General features: G+C 45.4%; 1 protein-coding gene, 1 long non-coding RNA gene and 1 other non-coding gene across 4 annotated transcripts in view; all 3 read right to left on the bottom strand.

The window, feature by feature from the left end:
- Positions 1-15,099, bottom strand: part of TCF7L1 (transcription factor 7 like 1) — a 177,973-nt gene that overhangs the window by 91,709 nt on the left and 71,165 nt on the right. The window lies entirely within an intron of this gene.
- On the bottom strand, positions 811-5,305 carry LOC129461827 (uncharacterized). The gene is made up of 3 exons (XR_008650699.1): positions 5,266-5,305; positions 1,767-1,953; positions 811-981 (listed from the first exon to the last, which is right to left on the bottom strand). It is a non-coding gene; the product is annotated as an uncharacterized lncRNA (long non-coding RNA).
- LOC129463272 (U6 spliceosomal RNA) lies at positions 13,922-14,028 on the bottom strand. Its single transcript, XR_008651077.1, has one exon. It is a non-coding gene; the product is annotated as a U6 spliceosomal RNA (small nuclear RNA).

Raw genomic sequence — 15,099 nt, 5'->3', positions numbered from 1 at the left:
GTCTGGCTATGTTGACCTGGCTGGTCTTGAACTCCTGGCCTCAAGTGATCCTCCTGCTTCGGCATCCCAAAGTGTTGGGATTACAGGTGTGAGCCATTGTTCCCGGCTCTGAACATCTTATGTCACCATTATGACTGTCCATCACAGAGTATCCTTTTATATTATTACTTCTCATATTTTCCCCTGCCTAGATGGTCAGCTGCCACTTAATCTGCAGATGACTGCACTATACAATAACCAAGCAGTGTTCTTTTATCAAGTCAGGAAAGCCTGGGTAAATATTCAAGGACCTCTCCTAGAGGTCAAAATGCAAAAGCTTTAGGAAAGAACACTATCACCAGTTTTTTTCCCCCATTGGAATAAAAAGACATTTTAACTAACATTTCCTAGTTTATGATTTTAATACAGATGTTTGGAACCACTAGAAGTCAGATAAGGCTGAGCGTGGCAGCTCACGCCAGTAATCCCAGAACTTTGGGAGGCGAAGGCGGGCAAATCCCTTGAATCCAGGAGTTCAAGACCAACCTGGGCAACATGGTGAAACCCCATCTCTTCAAAAAATACAAAAATTAACCAGGCATGGTGGCATGCTTATAGTCCCAGTTATTTGGGAGGCTGAGGCAGAAGGATTGCTTGACCCCAGGAGGCGGAACTGCAGCGAGCCAAGATCGTGCCACTGCACTCCAGCCTGGGTGACAGAGCAAAATCTTGTCTCAAAATAAACAAATAAACAAATAAATAAAATAAGTAAAGTTAGAAAAGTGTGGAATGCATTTTAGAACATTTTTAATCAAAAACAGCTAGAGTTAATTATAGTGCTTTGAAAAGGGAGCATTTATTGTCTGGAAAACCAATTTCTTAAGGGATATAAGACACATATAGGAAAATTTCACCCTATAAATACATAGTGAACACCTCTCAGGCATTCTTCTAGGTATGGGAGAAGAGGACATGATTTTTGATCCCAAGGAATTCCATGGTCTAGTGAAGGAGACAAAAAAGAAAAAAAATATTTTGATAAAAACTGTTTAGACCTAATTTAATACTAGTACAAGTTGAGCATCCCTAACCCCAAAATCCAAAATCCAAAATGCTCAAAAATCTGAAATTTCTTGAGTGCCAACATGACACTCAAATGAGATACTGACTGGGGCATGTCAGATTTTCCAATTACAGATGCTCAGATGGTCAGTATAATGCAAATATTCCCAAATCCAATAAGAGTTCCAAAACTGCGAAACACTTCTGGCCCCAAGCATTTTGGATAAGGGATACTTGGCCTGTACAGGGTATTGGGGGAGGGAGTACAGAAGGGAATCATGGGCAAGGAACATGCTACTCAGTGGTGGGTAGGGTGTCAGTAAACTCTCAAAAAGAAAAGTGCCTCAACAGCACCTTGGGATCATTGGTGAGGATACCGGTTGGCAGTGGAACGTCCGAGTCTGTATGGCTGAAGAGCACAGTGCCCATGGGAAGAAGCTGGGACACAGGCTGTGACACTCCTATACTGAGACATGAGTAGTGAGTGACATCAAACGTGAGCAGAATGTGTCTTCCCTCCTTTGAACTCATTCACTTTAAACAAAGATCTTGGAAATTAAGAGTGTAGAACACCTTGATTTCCTTTTTCTGTGAACAAATTGTTCTGTTTCTCTGAGTGCTTCAGCTGCAAGTCAGTATAACTTGCCAGGTTTGCTTCAATCTTATCTACCTCGTGTTTGTAATTATCAAAGTTAGGAAGTTCACAGGCTTAGGTGGCCACTTACAAACATTTGTTGTGGAATGAAAATGGCCATAATGCATACACTTGTTTCAAGCTGACGTTGTCAGTTTGCCAAAGTGGTGAGGGCAGGAGGTGTCTTAAACAATGCCTCATATTCAACACACATGTGGGATTCCCCTTCTGAATTGAAGATGGCTTGCCTCCGAAGACTTCTGGTAAATCACCACGTTCTAGGGACAATGAATGGGGTCATTAAGAAGGCAACTCTTCCTTGCTGGGACATAGCGGGAGGAAGGCTTGCATCCAGGTAGTACTAGAACCCATGCTTGGACTCTCTCCTGCAAGGCTCAGATCAAACATCTCTCCAAAGCCTCTGCCTCCTTCTCCAAGCTTGAGAAGCCCCTTTCTCACGTATTTCAGGTGACGTTTTATTCCACTTTGTTGGCGCTCATCGCAGGTATTGTAAAGACTCACGTTCCTGTTTGTTCTCTTACATTGTAAGCTCTGGAGGGCTGGGACCCTATCACGCTCTCCTTGGTAACCACAGAAGTTGTTCGGTAATTGCTAACTGGAGAGGGGGATGCATGCACACCAGGCATTCTTCCAGGGCCGGGAGGAAGGGGCTAACGTTGGTCTGATTAATTTCCCAACATACGCATTCTAGAAGCAAAAGGAAGCATGGAAATGTTTGTGGGCTGGTATGTTTGTTTCTACCTTATTTTACTTTCTGAGGCAAAATAAAAAGGGTAAGATGAGCTGAGTTAACTTAATGTCACCAACCACTCACTGGAAGTTGTTTGGAATCCATCGTTTCCGAAAACTCCAAGCACAGCAGGGCACGAGGTTCCCAGATGGCAGGTGGGCTGTCGGGTCTTCATGGGCAGCGGAAATGGGCAAATTCCATTTTGCACAGTCACATACCTTCTCAGCAGAGCCCAACTATTATTTCCTCACCAGTCAAGTAATGCAGGGTGGGGGATGGGGGGGAAAAAAAGCTGCCCGGAGCCACGGGGAAGGAAAAGCTGGGCAGGCAGGGCCCAAACTTGCTCCTATTTTGTTAGCGCCTTTTCTTCCCTTTTGAAAAAAATCTGCATTCCCTTTCTCGGAGAAGGGCAGCCGGGCTCCCCACCTAACACAGCCCTGAATGCAGTGGACTTGGTGCCCCAAAGCCAAGCTCCTCAAGGAAGCTGAACCCAGGCCAGCATCAGCACAACAGGAGAAAGGGTGATTGTCCCCCGCCCAGCGCCAACATTTCATTCTCTTCAGAGGCCTCAAAACCCTAATTTGACCACAAAAACCTGGCCTCTGGTGTTTCTGTTATGAGTATCGGATTCCTTCGGCTGAACTTGGCTGTTCACTGCCTGAACAAATTACATTAACAATACAGAGAAATGTATACAGGGCCTTAAAAACACTGCTGAGCAGGGACCAAAACAAAGACAGCCGTGTCCTAGCAACAAACCTCACCCCCCCACCCCCCAGCAGCCTTGGGCTCTGCCAGGGATTGTAAGCCACTGAGCTCCTCTCTTCTCTGCAAACAATTAGGGACAGAGAAGTCACAATTACAGATGGGATTTACAGCCAAAGGAGCAATCTATAAATCACAGTGCTCCCACCCCCGGCCATTCCCAGCCAGATAATCAGAGCCAGATGTTCGGCACAGCTGCTTCAATGTGGGTACACTGTTGGCCAATTCGACCATGCTCCCGCTCTGAGAACCAGCAAAGGCTCCAGCCAAGCCATCCTGCCAAGCCAGAGGGGGCCTCTGCACCCTGGAGCCCACCCAACTGTAGGAAAAGTTGTGTCGTGTGGGAACTGTTTGTTGAAGCCATTGTAGAGGTACATCGCTGTCGAGGGTATGTGGCTCCCTGGAGTTCCCTTGAACGCTGCACAATTTCGTGGTAGTGGCGACAATAACAATCAGCATCTTTAGCATTTACTGATCACCTGCTACGGACTCACCACGGGCGGAGCACGTTACAGGTACTCTTTTGCTAAAGAACACTCAAGAGTTCACCCAATTCACAAAGAAATGGAACCTGAGAGAGGGCAACTGTTTTTCAGAAGGTCCCAGTGTTAAAGTGGCAGAACAGCAATTCAAAGCTGGATCTGCTTGATCTTGATGCCCCAGGAATCTCATCTAACTGTAGAGGGATGGACAGACTCTGGTTTCAGGGCACAGGGCTGGAGTTTCCAAATTACTCTCTTGATGGTCAAACTAGGAAGAGACTTGCCACTATTTTACTCTCCATAGCTGGCTGGTGTTTTAAAATGTCTGGACTGAACCAAATCAGGTTTTTAGCACCTAGGACCAGGGGACAGCAAACTCCAAATATGGTAAAAGCTAGGTTATTCAAATGTTGCCAAGGTGTTTCTGTTCACAGTCCACCTTTATGCATATTTTTCTTTATTGTTACTTATTCACTGAGATATAGCATATATACAGTAAAACGTACACCTTTTTTAAAACTCGGGGAGCCCCTGCTACCAGAATAGGTTCAGAGTGATTCCCCACATCTTAAATGTACAGCTCAATTAATACATCTGTATAAACTTGTGTCACCACCACCAGATCAAGATACAGAACATTCCAGAACCATTTTAGAGGTTCTTGCATATCCTGTCCCAGCCAACATTCCTCTGCCCCCAAGGTAACTCCTACTCTAACCTTTATCACCATAGACAGTTTTGTTTTTGAGCCTTATTGTGTCTTGTTTTGAATACACATGTCTTTTGTACAGTTTTGGTTATTCTCAGGGTCAAATCAAGGCTCCCAATTCAAAACTACCAACAATGAAAACTCGAGATAACACAACTAGTCCTATCGGCTGGCACTGGCTTTGGGAGACGGTTCCACAGCATCCCTAACTCCTCCTCATGGGACTCTGCTCCTGGTGACTAAGAAGACTGCCCCTGCCCTCAAGGGGCAGAGAGGCCCCAGGCCATTTGTCTTCGAGCATCACCCGGTAATCGAATCTGGTAGTAACAAGCTGTGTTTACCCCTCTTGCCACCCGTCATCCTTGACACGCTGACAGCCACCATCTTTCACTCCTCAGGAAGTGCAGCAGGGCATGGAGGATGTGGCTGTGGCTCTTCACGGGAGGGGGAGGATGACACGGGCTGGAATGCCTGGGCTCCCTGACACGGTTCAGGCTGCTGAGCACGGCACTCCCTGATCATTCCTCACACCTCTCACCACCCCGGAGGTGGCTAAGACAGGGGTGTTCCGGGGTGAGAATGGCAGCAGGAGCATCCCACTGGGGCGGGAGGAAGCCCCCCATCCATGCACAGTGCGACATCCTCTGGATCCAGCCTTTAATTCAGAAATCTGGACAGAAAATTGTGCAAGATACGGGGGCAGTGGGTTGGAGCTGTGAGATGTTTCATTCGAGATGACACAAAAAGGCTAGCACATCAGAGAGAGATTCTGAGAAAAGAAAACACACTCTTGGGTGCTGGGAGGAGGGGCATGGGCAGAATTTTCTTTTCTTGGCCTTCCCTCCACAGTCTTGACCTCGCCCGAAAGCGCAGTACTGCCCACCTTAGCTCCTTGGCACTGCCAGTTTCACTTCCCAGGGTGGTTATTTTTAGCTGCCCCAAGCACCTGTTTGTTTCCATGACTGTTGAAAATTCTAAATGTGTTGGCATATTATGCCATGGGACACTTCCAAGAGATCTAGTGCCATCAGCCGGAAACGGCAAATCCTTAGGAATTTTCACTCTCATTCAAATATTTATGGCTGATACATAAATACAGTGACCTTACCTTCCAAATAAAACACCGGGGCATGGGATTCCTCAAAGGCTATTTTTGGGTATTACTTCTAAGTGTGAGACAATCAGAGAGGTGTCATTGGGATGTGGAAACCATAGAATTATAGGATATTCCTGATTTGTAAGGAATGTCTCATTACCTACAATAAGGACCACTAGAAAATTCAGAACTTAAAATCAGCGTAGACACAGGCTACTCTAGAGTTCTGCATTTCGAAGTTTAATACAGCTCCTTGTCATGGCTGCTCCCACCCAAAAAGGAGCTGGGGTCCATTCATGCACCTGGCCCCCAAACCCTCCCCCACCCCCAGCCACAGGGAAACTGCAGGCTTCTCCTCCCCGTCTTTGTGCTTCCCTTCAAGGCGTCTTCTGGGCCTCCCTTGGATCACCAGTCCAGTCTTGCACAACCCCTTCTCACCCCACCCCACACCTCACCCACTTCCAGGACTCCACCAGACAGATTTTCTAGATTCTCTTCTGCTGAGGGACAAGGTTTTGTCACGTTCGAGTCCCAGGGGACATCTTAGGGCCATTCCACTTCCCAATCCCGTAATGACACAGAAGGGTCCTCTGACCCTCCCCATGTCTCTGTTTGGACCCCACAGTGACCTTGCCCACAGCCTGCTCAGCGGGTTCGTCTCACTGTCCTGAAGAAGGCTGTGCATGCCCAACTTGGGGGTGATGACATCCTTCCTCAGGGGTCCAAGACACTGACGTGCACCAAGACCCAAACCCATTTGCAACTCACACAGAAACAAAAGAAAACCCCTCAACAGTCATAAAAGGACTCTGCTGACAGCCACTTGACACGGTGCACACTTTCCACCTCTGCGCTTTTACTCTTGCTGTCCCCCTGCCTAGCATGGCTCTTCCCTCTCGCAGTTCAGGCCCAATTCAAAAGACAACTCCTCTAAAAAATCCATCAATCCCCAGGCTGCCATGAGTTTTCCTTCTTCCGACCCACAGAGCAAGCACATGAATGCTTCCCAGGTTTGGGCAGAGAGGAGTCAAGATAATAACAGCAGCCACAATAATAATTATCAGGTGCTTCTGGCCTTTTACACAGACCGAGGCTCAGCAAATCCCCACAACAAGATCAGGACGTAGGTACTGCCGCTGTCCAGACGTACAGAAGAGGTCAGGTAACCTGCCTGAGGTCATGCCAGCTGGTAAGTGGTGGGTCCAGGGTTTGAACCCAGCCCCACTCTTAGCCCAGACACACCACAGAGCTATGCAGGAGGGGTGGCCACAGCCCATCTGGGGGCTGCTGACTGTTACCGTGTAGGAATTTGAGCCCATTCTTGCCATACCTCCTGATTTTTTGAGACAGGCTAGAAATCTGAATTTTTTTTTTTTTTTTTTTTTTGAGATGGAGTCTTGCTCTGTCGCCTAGGCTGGAGTGCAGTGGTGTGATCTCAGCTCACTGCAAGCTCTGCCTCCTGGGTTTAAGCGATTCTCCTGCCTCAGCATCCCGAGTAGCTGGGATTACAGGCATGCACCACCACACCTGGCTGATTTTTGTATTTTTACTAGAGATGGGGTTTCATCATGTTGGCCAGGCTGGTCTTGAACTCCTGACCTCAGGTGACCCACCTGCCTCGGCCTCCCAAAATGCTGGGATTACAGGCATGAGCTTTCCTGGCCGAAAGTCTGGATTTTTACATGACTTTTTTTAACTTTGTAAAATCACTGTTCCTGCCCCAAATCACAGCTACAAGGGATGTGGGCCCATGGGCATAGGTCATGCCTGCTCTAAAGACCAGACCAGGCACTACCATGTGGGGTCTCCCCTGCTATGGCCTGGAATTATGATTTCTATGTCTGTGGTTTCAGAAACTCTTCTTGCCTAAATGATAAGCTAGGTGAGGGCAGGGAGCAGGTCCTATAATGCATCAATGTTTTGTGAAATCCCACATAGCTGTTGCCCTTCCTGGGAGGCACAGGGAGAGACTTACCTTCATGGAGACCCCACTACGAGCCACCACTGGATGAGACCCTTCCCATGTGTTGTCTCATTTAATCCTCCTAATGACCTGTTGAGGTTGGTAATACTGACCCAGCTCTTTCTTTTTAAACCAGTGAAGATCTAAAGATCAGAGAGGTGAAGTCTCTGACCGAAAGTCACAGACATCAGGGGCAGTGCTGCGCACACACCTTTCAGCTCAGAGAACTGATGCACATATTGTTGATAGTCTCCATCTTGGTGGTTCCAGACAATTCCTAAATTTATTAATAAGGAGGAGTTTATGTTTGGCAGGATCTCACCAGAGACACAGCCTATCTCTCAGTAAATAAGAAGGCACTTGGATCCCTGGATACCTAAATTCTCAGAGCTCTCAGGCCACTGTTTGCCTTGAAGACAGAAAACTGCCCTAGAGATGAAAGCTATTCAACAATGCGTACTGAATCCCTACTGTGTGGCCTGTTTTATGAGTGCAGAAGTCAAGGTGCCTCTGGGAGATAGACCCATCTTGCTGTGTGATGGGAGGCAGTACAGTGTGGGTGGTGCCTCATGCAGGTTCCTGGGCTCTGCCACTTGTTAGCTATGTGACCCTTGGGCAGGTTGCCTCGATTCTCCACACTTCATTTTCCCTCCCTGTATGTGGAGGTAATGAGATGATGCTGACCAAAATCACCACCTCACAAGGCTGTTGTGAGGATTAAATTAGTTGATATACATGTTTAGAATGATGCCTGGCACATGGCAATTACTCCAGAAATGAGCATGTTATTATTTAGAACACTAAGTCGCTATTCCCTTGCCACTCCCCATGGAAGAAAGAGGCCCTAATAGACAAGGACAAAGGGCTAGGAACAACCTGGATGAACCCAGCCCTCCCTCCACACTGTTGTCTGAAACTTCCTTCAATGGCCTGGTGAAACTTCTTCCTCCCCTGGACGAATCTTGGCTATGGTGGGTTTTCACTTGACTCTCTTGGGTTTTCCAGGTAGAAAATCTGCAAACTGTGATAGTTTTACCTGTTCTTTTCCAACTTTTGTCGTCTTGGCTACTGTGCCAATGCAAAACCCCTGTCCCCCTCTCCTAGCCCTTCACACTTGTCTACCTAGCACCAACCCCATGGCACTAGTGGAGATGCCTGCCAAGGGGAGAAACTACAGGGCTCCAGCCAGGGGCCATAACTGTGCTGGGCCCTCAGCCTCCCCAGCAGGGCAGAAGGTAGAATGGAGATGGGGATGCCCATGTGTGTGGGGAAGGGGCCAGGCAGGAGTGAGGCCTCTCAGAGGAGGCAAGGGGAAAGGCACAGCTGGGTTACTATAAGGAGCCAGTTAATGGAAACATGGCTGGGAGCGTTCCCCATGGGGCCTCACCCAGGGCTGGGTCTCAAGAAATACTGCTGAATCAACACTGACCTGTGAAGACTATATCCAGTTCGCCATAGGCACAGCCTAGGTGGGGCCCTTCTGAATTCTCCCCTTTTTCAGGATTCTAAGAATATGGAGATCCAATTGCCTTATAGTTTACCAAGAGACACCCATGTCTCAAACAGAGATCCCTGCTAAAAAATGAAAACAGTTTCCTAATTCATTAATATTCTAACTGATTTCCCTGTCTGGAACCACCCCAGATCTGCTAAATTAGACTCCCTGGGAAGGGGCTATAGGACATATTTTTAGAGGAAATAAATCACCTCATAATCAGGAAATGCAATAGCTGCCTCAGTGGGTTTCTATGCAAAGGTGTTGCTCCCCATTGCCTGCGTGTATGTGCCTGTCAGCCCTGGGAGACAGCCCCTCAATTCCAATGCTGCACCTTCTGCGCCTTGGAATGGGCCCAGGAGTCCGCATTTCGACAAGCACCTGTGATGATTCTGAAGCAGGGGTCTGTGGACCACACTCTGAGAATTACCGCCCTGGCATTTTCCAGGTTTGAAGTTCCTGAGCATCCTCCGTGTAGTTTCCCAATCTCTCGTCTCACCAAAGATGCTCCTTAGGACACTGAGGTTTCAAACAGTGCCTTTTCAGAGCATAAGCAATGGGCAGACCACAGGAAAAGCAGCAGGATTCCCAGCAAGTACTGGCACTGCCACTGAAACACCTAGTTCGGAAAGGGCTGCAGAATGGTCAGCTAAGCCTTTCCATCTCATGCATGTACCCAAATAGGACAAGTGCCACCGCCTCACATATAACTGTGTCCACAGTTGCAGGCAAAGGAAGGTGAACATGTCACTCAGGCCTCCACACCTTTGTGATCCCTCCACTGGAGACAGCAATCACTTTCCTCTTTGGGCTACTGCTTAGAGATACACTGCCTTATTCGCTCTCTAGCCTAACTTATGAAGGCCAGCTGGTTCTAAGGGCCTTCCTGGCAATCGGAAACAGCTTGCCTGCTACCTGAACTGGATATGTAACATTCGTCTGTCCCACTTGGAGGAAACGCTTACAACCAGACCACCCTGTTTTAATGTGGCGCCTTTCAGATTAAGGGAAATATTTGACCCCGTTATTCTATGACTCCTGTAAAATCCTACAACAGATGCAGAGAAAAATGTAAAGAAATCAGTGACATACAAATGAGGCTGAACCTGCCAAGCCTAGAATGTTTTGTAAAGTAATCTTGTTCTTATTAACTTCATATTGTCTCTCAAGAGGAGAAGTAAAAAAATTCACATTTTCAATGATCTATTACTTCCTCAAGATAATAAAAAGTAAATTGAAGATATAAAAAATGTGGCCCATAAATATCTTTTTCCCACCCTGGAATTGTCCCTTCCACAAAAAGAGGCAGCTCCCATTCCCATCTTCCCAGAGGCCTTCTTCCACTAAACATTTAGCTTTAGATGTGTGGCCAAAAATAAAACTGCACCATGAGACAAGATGGACACACAGATAGAATTCACTCTGAAAACATGGAATGGTGAGAATTTAGCCATGAACCAGATATGGCTCATCCCTTCACTTCCTTCAGGTCTCTGCTCAAGTATCACCTTCTCCATGAGGCCCTTCCTGACACACATGCACAACAACATCCCCACCTCTTCTCTCTACCTGCCTTACTCTGCTTTATTTGCTCTATTTGCTCGTAGTGCTCATCCCCACCTGACATGCTGTATGTGTACGTCTCTCTCCCCTGCCGGAAGGTGACTTGAGAGGTGACATCTGATTCACTGCAACAGGCCAGTACTAGAAAGTACCCCATACTCAAGTACAGATGTTCCTCCACTTACAACGGGGTTACATCCTGATAAACCCATTGTAGGCTGAAAATATACTAAGTCAAAAATGCATTTAATAGGCTAGGCGCGGTGGCTCACACCTGTAATCCCAGCACTTTGGGAGGCCGAGGCGGGTGGATCACAAGGTCAGGAGATCGAGACCATCCTGGCTAACATGGTGAAACCCTGTCTCTACTAAAAATACAAAAAATTAGCTATGTGTGGTGGTGGGTGTCTGTAATCCCAGCTACTCAGGAGGCTGAGGCAGGAGAATGGCGTGAACCTGGGAGGCGGAGCTTGCAGTGAGCCAAGATTGAGCCACTGAACTCCAGCCTGGGCGACAGAGCAAGACTCTGTCTCCAAAAAAAAAAAAAAAAAAAAAAAAAAATGCATTTAATAGACCTAACCTACTGAAGATCATTGCTTAGCCTAGCCTACCTTACACTCAGAATACCTACATTAGCCTACAGTTGGGCAAAAACACCTAACACAAAGCCTTTTTAATAATAGTGTTGAATATCTCATGTAATCTGTTGAATACGGCACTGAAGTATGGTTTCTACTGAACGTGTACACTTTTGCACCACCATGAAATCAAAAAATTGTTCAGTCAAACCATCATAAGTTAGGGGCCATCTCTGTTCGGTGAAAGAACTATTCCATCTGTCCATCCATCCACCCACCTACCCTTTCACGTTCCATCTACCCACCCTTTAGTAAAAGCTAATGATGAGTGAGGCACCATGATGACCGTTTTATAAATGGGTGAAGAGAAGAGACACAGTGTTTGCTCTTGGAGGGATAGCTAGCCGGCAGCTGTGTGTACAAAATAATACAAAGCTATGTCTCGGATAAGTGCCCAAGGGTGCTACGAGAAAGAAAAAAGGAGGAACCTGTGTGATTAGGGAATCAGGGATGTGCAGAGCACACAGGACGTGGGCAGGTGCAGTGGGCGGAGCTTGGTGGTTGTGACTGAGGGACAAAGTGGTGTGAAAGACAACAAGGGTCAGACCACACCTGCCAGCAACCACTACTTTGTGTGCATGGTAGGTCGCAGGCGGTAACTTGGAAGTGAATTCATCAGTGACATGCAACTATTAACTTTATTTACAAGATTTATAGAAGGGATGAGCAAACTTAAAATGTTTGTCCCTACACTGGTTATAAAAGAATACTAAAATCAATTATGAAAATGTGGGTTTAAATTCCTATTTGTTCTGCATCAGTGAAGATGCATCTTGAGTGTCTGAGAAAAATCTTGGTATGAGGAGTAAACATAGCTAAAACATTTTGGGCGACAAAATACCACGCAAGCCCCTTTACACTGTTGTTCTGAATGACATTTCTGACCAGAGAGTGGTGTCAACATTCACATTCAGGAGAATGATTTAATGCGTATTGTCCTAAAAACAAATCCTTAAAAGATTGGATTGTCTTTTTTTCCTAGAGTAAAATATCTCCTAAGACGTTTGTTTCCTGGGATTAATTTTCTCCTAAAATTATAGTACGTGCAACACTTTTGATTAAATGAGGCTCTCTTTATTTAACTAGAAACTCTTTGAAGGGAGGCATTATCTCTGGACTTCCAGCACTAAGATCAGTGCCTGGCCCACAGGAGATCCCTAAAATACATTGGATGAGATGAAAGGGTCCCAGTTAGTCAAGATTTTGCTGAGTCTGGATTAGCACAAACCCCACTCTCAATATAGTGTCAGCCACATGCTAGCTGTGAGATTACAGGTGGTGGGATGGACTTTTTGGAAAATTAAATGAAATCATGACTTACAAAGAGTACCCATCCCGGAGCCTGGGACTTGGCAGTCAATCAATTAGTGGCAGAGATTACTGTTTTGTATTCAAGAAGAAACATGATTGTTCATGTAGCTTTTACACTATCACTTTAACTGCCTTCTATCAGAATCTTACCTTGGCATAAAACCACTAACCCCGTGACACATTTTGTGGTCAAACAGCCCCACAGAGTGACTGCAGAGCATCTCTGGTCAAGAGCCAACACACAAGATGGCCACCAACAGGGCAAGGTCAGTGGTGTGTGGGTGGAAGAATTGCCACTGATTTCCCACCAAGGTGGACTCAGTACCAATGGGCAAATCACAGGCTCTGTTCTGGAGCCACGTGTGCTCATTTCTCATCATGGCCACTGGCCCTAGCCCCTGCAGACAGGGTACAGGAGCCCAACAAGAGGGAGTTAATAGCCCCAGCTAACAGGTACCTTCACTTGGAACTTTGTCAGTAATAAAGGTATGCTGTGAATTACAGAGTGGACTGCCAATCTGTTCTTGGTGACAGGACTCTGAAGAAAGCATCCAAGTGGATGGCAGTCCTTATCAATGAATTATCCATCTCCAGGATCCAACTAAAGTGGTAACATTCAATTTTTCCATCATGTCCACAGGAGTGGAGAAAACTGCTTGAGCAACTAGAATAAAGAATATGGAGGCTGGGTGCAGTGGCTCACGCCTGTAATCCCAACACTTTGGGAGGCCAAGGCAGTTAGATCACTTGAGGTCAGGAGTTCAAAACCAGCCTGGCCTACATGGTGAAACCCCTTCTCTACTAAAAAAAAATACAAAAATTAGCAGGCTTGTAATCCAAGCTACTTGGAAGGCTGAGGTAGGAGGATCGCTTGAACCTGGGAGGCAGAGGCTGCAGCGAGCCAAGATTACACCACTGTACTCCAGCCTTGGTAACAGAGTGAGACTCTGTATTAAAAAAAAAAAAAGAATGTGAGCTGACAAGCATTTCTGCTTGCTGCCCCGGAAGTCTTCTATGAACAGGCCGGGAGTGCAGATGCATACAACAATCTATCTGCACATGAGTCCATCATTTCAAGATACAGGCTTTAGTTGACAATTGGCCATACAGAAGTATGGTATTGCTACAGCCGGAAGACAAAGGCTTTTAATATACAGTTCACTCACCACCTTCAACTCTAGGCCTGCTCAGCACTGAGAGAGAAAAATGCAACGTAAATTATGCTGCAAAAGGGCTTTATTTTTCTTTTAAAAAATATCTTTATTCTTTTTCAAGTTCCAAAAGCAATATACATTTATTATTTTAAAACAACTTGAAACTAAAATTGTATGATTTTAAAACAACTTGAAACTAGAATTTCAATTTAGAAAATAAAAATTCTAACTAGAAAAAATTCTAACTAATCCTCCTAATTCTCCTAATCTCATTCCACTTCCAGGTAGTTTTCCCTTTTATATCTCTAAATATGTTGTTTAAAATATGAAACGCTTCACAAATGTGTGCATCATTCTTGCATAGGAGCCATGCTACTCTTCTCTGTAGTGTTCCAATTTTAGTTTATGTGCTGTCAAAGAGAGCCCCAGGTAGTTTTCTGTGTATAGACTAAAGAAACAAAACAAAACAAAACTAAGTAATACCTTCTACAAGTATTTTCTCTGCTTATTAAAAAAAAATTTTAATGAGGTATAATTTCTGCCCATTGGATTAATTTAAATTTTTAAAAATTTGGCAAGGTTATCACTCCCATACTATTCATTAAAGTGTAATTTCACAAAGCCTTTTTTTGGATGGTATTTTGGCAGAATTTATTAAAATTTAAAATGCTAGCTGGGCGTGGTGCACGTGCCTACAGTTCCAACTACTTGGTAGGCTGAAGTGGGAGGTTTGCTTAAGCCCAGGAGTTCAAGTCCAGCCTGGGCAACATAGTGAGACCCTGCCCCTACAAAATAAAATAAAATAAAATAAAATGCACAAATACCATCAGACCCAGTAAATCTACTATTAGCAATCTATGCTGGAGAAAGACTAGTTTGGGCATACAAAGGTGTGTTCAAGTATGTTCTTTTTTTCTTCTTAACATGCCTACCAACACGGGAATGCTTACGAGGTACATCTCTGCTATGGAATACAACACAGTGGCTAATTAGAATGAGGTAAGCCCATATGTACTGATCTCGGAAGGTCTCTGAGATACCCTACTAAGTGGGGGGGGGGGGGGGGAAGCAAGTTATCAAATAGAAAAAACAGAATCCTCTTTGTGTTAAAAAATCCACAAAATAATACATAGTAGTTGTATATGTATATATTCAAACCAGCCAGGAAGAACACACACCAAATAGCAGTGGGTGAAGTGGAGCTAGGCAGAGAGGGGAAAAGTAAGTCAAGGAAGAATTTCATTTTACTTGTACTGCTTGAATTTTTTACTTCCATTAGCAAGCACCTCTTTATTAAATATAAAAAGAATAATGAAATAAATCTTTCATTCAGTTGATATATTTGAGTGTGGCATGAGGTAGGGATCTAACTCCCCCTTCCAAACCGCCCCTCCCTCTATAGTTTGAGTCTGTTTAGGAGATTTCCCTTGCGTTCTTTTGGTCTATTATCACATCATTATCACTTGCTGTGGCTTTTATAGGATGCTTCAACATCAT

Source organism: Symphalangus syndactylus, chromosome 14 (assembly GCF_028878055.3).
Source record: "Symphalangus syndactylus isolate Jambi chromosome 14, NHGRI_mSymSyn1-v2.1_pri, whole genome shotgun sequence".
NCBI lineage: Eukaryota > Metazoa > Chordata > Mammalia > Primates > Hylobatidae > Symphalangus > Symphalangus syndactylus.
Note: the sequence above shows the minus strand (reverse complement) of the source record. Positions and strands in the feature narration are given on the sequence as shown.